The sequence below is a fragment of the Lycium ferocissimum genome, unplaced genomic scaffold (genome assembly GCF_029784015.1).
Source record: "Lycium ferocissimum isolate CSIRO_LF1 unplaced genomic scaffold, AGI_CSIRO_Lferr_CH_V1 ctg25086, whole genome shotgun sequence".
NCBI lineage: Eukaryota > Viridiplantae > Streptophyta > Magnoliopsida > Solanales > Solanaceae > Lycium > Lycium ferocissimum.
Window position 1 is genome coordinate 8,998 of NW_026722050.1, and position 5,791 is coordinate 14,788.

A 5,791-nucleotide genomic window follows, 5' to 3' on the forward strand; every position below is an offset into this window, starting at 1 on the left:
TTAATTTTCACGAGATTCAGATGAGTCTGTCTTAATGGCCTAAGAACTTGATCAAAAGACAACAGCAAAAAGGTTTTACTCAAATATTTCTCCAAATGGGCCAGGAACTAAAACTACTCAAAAAAGCTTAAATATGGGCCGGGCAGGGCCCAAAATAAATGTCCCCTGCACTTGTGATACTATTTCAGTCTCAGCTTTCTTCCGAAACAAATTCGCGCCGTAGTCGTAGTCTATCTTATTCTTACCGTTTCTCGATTGATTTCTGATCATGGCGATGAACACAGGAATCAGATCTATCTCAAAGATAATAGCTTCATCCGAATTATCAGTCTCCAGATCTGGTTCGTAGCTTTACATTTCCCTATTTGGCAGTATGGGGTTTTTATTTATTTTCCCAGAAATTGATATTTTGATGTTCTTGATTGTTCTTCGTTGGTTGGCTTTATGCGTTGAATTTTATAGAACATTAGTCTCCCTCCTTGATACGCTTTAGCCAGTTGCATGATGAGAAACAGATTCTTTATGAAAGGCTGAAAAGGGTGTTTCCTTGTTTCACATGAACCTATCAAAGTTCTTCACTTTTTGCTACTGAAGATCGTATCTAATCCATGGTACCGAGCCCGGTTCGATTCCCAGCTGATGCATTTTTAAATTCGTTAAAAAGAAAAGATTGAAGAATCAGATATTAATTTTCATGCATGAAATTTCACATTTATGTTGTAGTACTATATATCTATATGTGTCTAAGCAGCAATGATTTGGGTACACTATGATCAGCTTGTTTCGATATATTTCGTAAAAATCAAATCTTTAAGATGATGTTTTATCAGTTCTTGAACTACTCGAGCTAGTGCTGCAGTCATACACATTGTTTTAGCCTTCATCTGTAGATTTCAGAACTTGCTGACGCTTTTCTATTTTCCGCTCTTATTAACAGTGAGCAGAAGCTTCCACTCGACTGGGCCAAGAAGAGCGGAGGAGGAGGGCATGGTCATGACGAGCCATACTACCTCCACGCAAAAGCACATGTACAATTTGGACCGCATGAAGTACCAAGGTCTCAAGATGTCTCTCGGTGTCTTTACTGCTTTCAGCATTGGCGTTGGAGTTCCTATCTTTGCTGTTGTCTTCCAGCAGAGGAAGACTGCCTCTGGTTGACTTCACTCTCTCTCTCTCTCTCTTCTTCTCTGCTTCAATAATTTTGTTTTTAATTCTCAAACTCTGCCTCTTGCTGCAAGAGAGACCTTTCTTGCTTCTTTTTGGGATCTTAAGCCACAAGTCTGATCGTTATGGTAAAAGTACATTTTATTCATCCTCCTTTTTACTGTCTGTTTGACGCTGCAATAATCTTTGATTGGAATCGCAAGTCAATTGTTTGAACATTTTTTTCAGTTTGAGCAAACAATTTGTTTTATTCAACATGTAAATGTGTTCTATTAGGTATACATGATCAGCCTGTTTTGATGTCTATATATTTCTCAAAAACAGTAGGAGCTATAAGATGATTAATCAGTGCTCGAGTAGGCCAATACAGTGTCACGCGCATTTGTTTTATTTAACCCCCTTTGAGACTGTTTAGGACATTTCAAAACTTGCTGAAAAAAATATCTCCATCATCATCATCAATAGAGAACAGAAGCTTCCACTGGACTGGAGCTGAGAAAATAGTAGGAGGATATAATGGTTCATATTTAGTTGTTCTTCCGGTAGAGTCAGACCGTATCTGGCTGAGTCTCTCATTTAGCCTATTGTTCTCTAAACTGAGTTTCTAGATTCCTTTGTGTTTGCCCACAAGTCTTAGCGTTATTGTAATCCATCTACCAATGTGATCCATTTGTATACTAGAAAGATCTCCCAATAGCCAAGAAAGATCAACTTACAATTCATCAAAAGCTAACATGAAAATCAACGAAACACACAAACCCCACCGATATGAATGACAAATCTTTTCAAGAGCTTAAACCCCTCAAGGATGGCATCATTCAACCACCAAAAGTATATTAAGTCCTCATGGCTTATTTAGAAAACAAACAAAACAGTCTCACTTTTTCTTAAATTCGATGGTTGAGAATCTTACTTTTGGTTTTCTCTTATTTTGTTCCACATGTGCTAGGAATACAATGACTCTTATGTACGTAGTTTTGTTTTCGGTCAGATGAGATGTAATCATTTGGATCACATTGCTGTGATTTCGTGTCAGGTGGCTCTGGTACAGTGGTACGCTTTTATGCTCATTTTCTCACAACGTACATTTTTGCGTGTCTCATACGAATCGATTGATATTGTATCTGCTCGTTAGTCTATGACAGCTCAATTAGGGATGTTAAATAGGTCTTTGTCTATGGGTAGATTTGGTAACAAATTTCTTTCTTTTAGGAATTTTTTTCAACACAATTAATGATGTTGAATCTTAACTTTATGGTTGGTGCTATGTGACTGCTGGATTCTCACAGATGCAACACACTGACGTTCAGATAACATGTTTAGACTACTCACGTCCTACGTTTAAGCTGGTGAAAATGAGATGTAAGTTTAACATGTTAATTATTAAGTTATGTGACTTGAAGGCATGTAATATACTAGCATTGTAAAGTAAGCTTGAACGGAATCTATATTTGTCAATCCTAATTACGATTTAAAATTGGTCATCTGTATGAGGAAATGGGCGAGGGTGCACGAGGTTTAATCACAGGACTTCAGTTAAATTAAATTCACAAAGTATACTCTAATTTAAAAATCTTAATTGTCAACTTTTAATCATATTTTTTCAAAAAAAAAAAAAACTTTTAATCATAATTTTTATGAGAAAATGGAGGTGGTACTGTAGACGACGTTGAGGCTTCTTTTCAAGGAATATTAAATTCAGAAATATGGTCTATATTTAGGAAAGAAACTAACCATAAGTTAAAAAAAGAAGAATCGAGATTAATTTATACTTCCATGACATAATTGTCATACGACAAAGTCTAAAATGTGGGAAGGGGATGTTCGTTCGTTCGTCCGTCATGACTCTTGGCCATAAGTGGATCATGTGGTCCATATTCTCTTTACGCTACTAAAACAATTAATTTTGTATATTTAATTTTGTATATTTACTAGATAAAAACATCATTACCAATACACCTAATTAGATTTCAACCAATAGAAAAATAGATTAGATTAAAAAGTCAATAAATTTTGCAGTTTAACGTGAGTATAGATATATATTTAGTTGTAATCACTACGTTTATGATTTGATGTTAATATATATTATTTTAGCATTTTCAGAATACATTATATTAAATTTAGTTTAGTTTACAATTTACTAACGAAAACAACAAGCCAGCCGAGACAAGCATTAACTTGAAAAAGAAACTAAACATATCCTGATACATGATGAATCGATAGTCATCAAATGTATCTTTTGCTTTAACTTTTAGAACAGAAAAACATCATGTGATTCTCAATTTGACAATTAGGAGTGGAAAACACGAGATTAAATTCTGTATTCTGTAAAGTGATAGGTATAATTCGAAATGAAAAGAAATAAACACAATAACAATCCGAAAAAGAAAGGCATGAAAATAAAGAGATTTTAAAGTGTCAATTTAAGGAAAAATAAACAATTTTTTTCCAACGACCTGATTCCTTTCTCTAGCGGTCGCCAGCTGGCATTTATTTTATGCCACGTGTTATTTTCTCAATAACCATCACTTTGCTGACGTCGCTTCCACTTGCCCTTCTCCTCTCCATAAATTGTGCTCAGCATCTCACCCCCGAGCTTCAGCCTTCTCGATACGCACCTCTTTCAGTACCTCCGCTTAAGTTTGCCATCAGAAAGTAGTAAATAAAAATAATGTCAGGTTTTGACGGCGTTGAAAATCAAATCAACGGTCCAGATTTAGCAGCTGGTCTCCTCAAGATTCTCGTGAGCCTCGCTCATTATTACCAATCACCCTCAAGGTATATATTATAACAAAAACACTCACTGAGTTCATGTCGTTGACTGGCTTTGACTCTGGTCTTAACTCGTACTTTTGTTTAGTTCGTTGATGTATGTTACGAGTGAAACTCCATGGCGACTCAAGTAAGATCAAGAAGTTCTTGGGAATAGAACACAAACCGTCCGACGAGACTAGAACGACAGAGAGGACGATACTTAGGCAGAGTCACCGGAATGGTGTCACCCGGAGAGTTTATGGCCGTTCTTGGACCATCGGGAAGCGGTAAATCTACGTTGCTTAACGCGGTCGCAGGGAGACTCCATGGAACAGGCCTCACCGGAAAAATACTCGTGAACGACGCTAAACCAACGAAGCAGACGTTAAAACGTACCGGGTTCGTGGCCCAGGACGATCTACTCTACCCTCACTTAACCGTACGTGAAACCCTAATTTTCGTGGCCTTGCTCCGTCTCCCTCGGAGTCTAACCAGAGACGATAAAATAAAAAAGCCGCTGACTCGGTGATATCGGAGCTAGGGCTTGAGATAGCAGAACACGGTCGTAGGGAACCTTTCATTAGAGGGGTCTCGGGTGGTGAGAGGAAACGTGTGAGCATCGCTCACGAACTTCTCATCAACCCGAGCCTTTTGGTTCTCGACGAGCCGACGTCGGGGGCTTGACGCGACGGCGGCTCTTCGGCTGGTACAGACGCTAGCCGGGTTGGCTCATGGGAAAGGGAAGACGGTGGTGACGTCGATTCACCAGCCGTCGAGCCGTGTGTTTCAAATGTTTGATACGGTGCTTCTTATGAGTGAAGGGAGGTGTTTGTTCTTCGGTAAAGGAAGTGACGCCATGGCTTACTTCGACTCCGTCGGATTCTCGCCGGCGTTTCCGATGAATCCGGCTGACTTCCTTCTCGATCTTGCTAACGGTACGTTTTCGTTTAAAGTTCCGTTTTTAATTCAGCTTTTAATTATTTAACATCATGACTTTCATGTATATAGTGTAACACTAACACGCATTATTACTTAATTAACATATATCAATGAATGTTATGATTAGAGATATAGGTATGTATATTTTAGTTTGTGTATATAATCTTACATGAATTGACTGATGATGAAAAGGCAAAAAGAACTTTTAAATACGAAATCGTCCTTTGGAGTTTTGGGTGGTCTTATACGTGTATGTAATACGTATATGGATCCTTGATTCTTCCGTAACCATGCATTGATGCTCATGTGAGGTCAGTGAGGAGGTTAGATATTTGTATAGAAAAAAATTATACATATTTGAGGAGGTTAGATATGTGAGGAGGTCATGCATTGATATGATACCTATGCCATAAATGCCATATTTACTGGTCGTTATCGCCGACGTACGATGAGAAATATACTACAAGTCTAAGCTACATTATTTCTCTCGTTGACTCTTACGTGATGGCTTTATATGAATTACTTGGTAATAGTAATACTAATAGCTTTGTTATTTAAAGTTTAAACAAAACGCTAATCTACTAGTATTACATTAGTCTACACATACCCTGTTCTTGGGATTTATCCAGCATCTTTTTCTAATAATTTTTTATTCTAAAGTTTATACTAATTTTTAAAAGTAAAGTTGATAATTGAAGGGTAGCTTTTTGATGCTATGGGCAATTGGGATACGTGTCTTTCTTTTTCTTCTTTTCGTGTATGCCACAGATTTTTGGGTTTCAACTTTGGCATATTATAACATCTGAATAAATGTTATTCCTTACTTTTTATAGAAAAACCTTATCGCATTGCACATTTACATTACTAAAACGGTGCTTTTTCTTTATTTTTTTGGGAACATGCTTTTTTTAAAAAAGGGTTAGTAAAAAAAAAA

The 5,791-nt window shown here is 37.1% G+C and overlaps 2 pseudogenes; both read left to right on the plus strand.

The window, feature by feature from the left end:
• The first annotated feature begins 268 nt into the window (after positions 1-268).
• LOC132043461 (uncharacterized) lies at positions 269-1,158 on the plus strand (annotated as a pseudogene).
• Positions 1,159-3,835: 2,677 nt separating this feature from the next.
• LOC132043462 (ABC transporter G family member 25-like) lies at positions 3,836-4,853 on the plus strand (annotated as a pseudogene).
• The last annotated feature ends 938 nt before the right edge of the window (positions 4,854-5,791 follow it).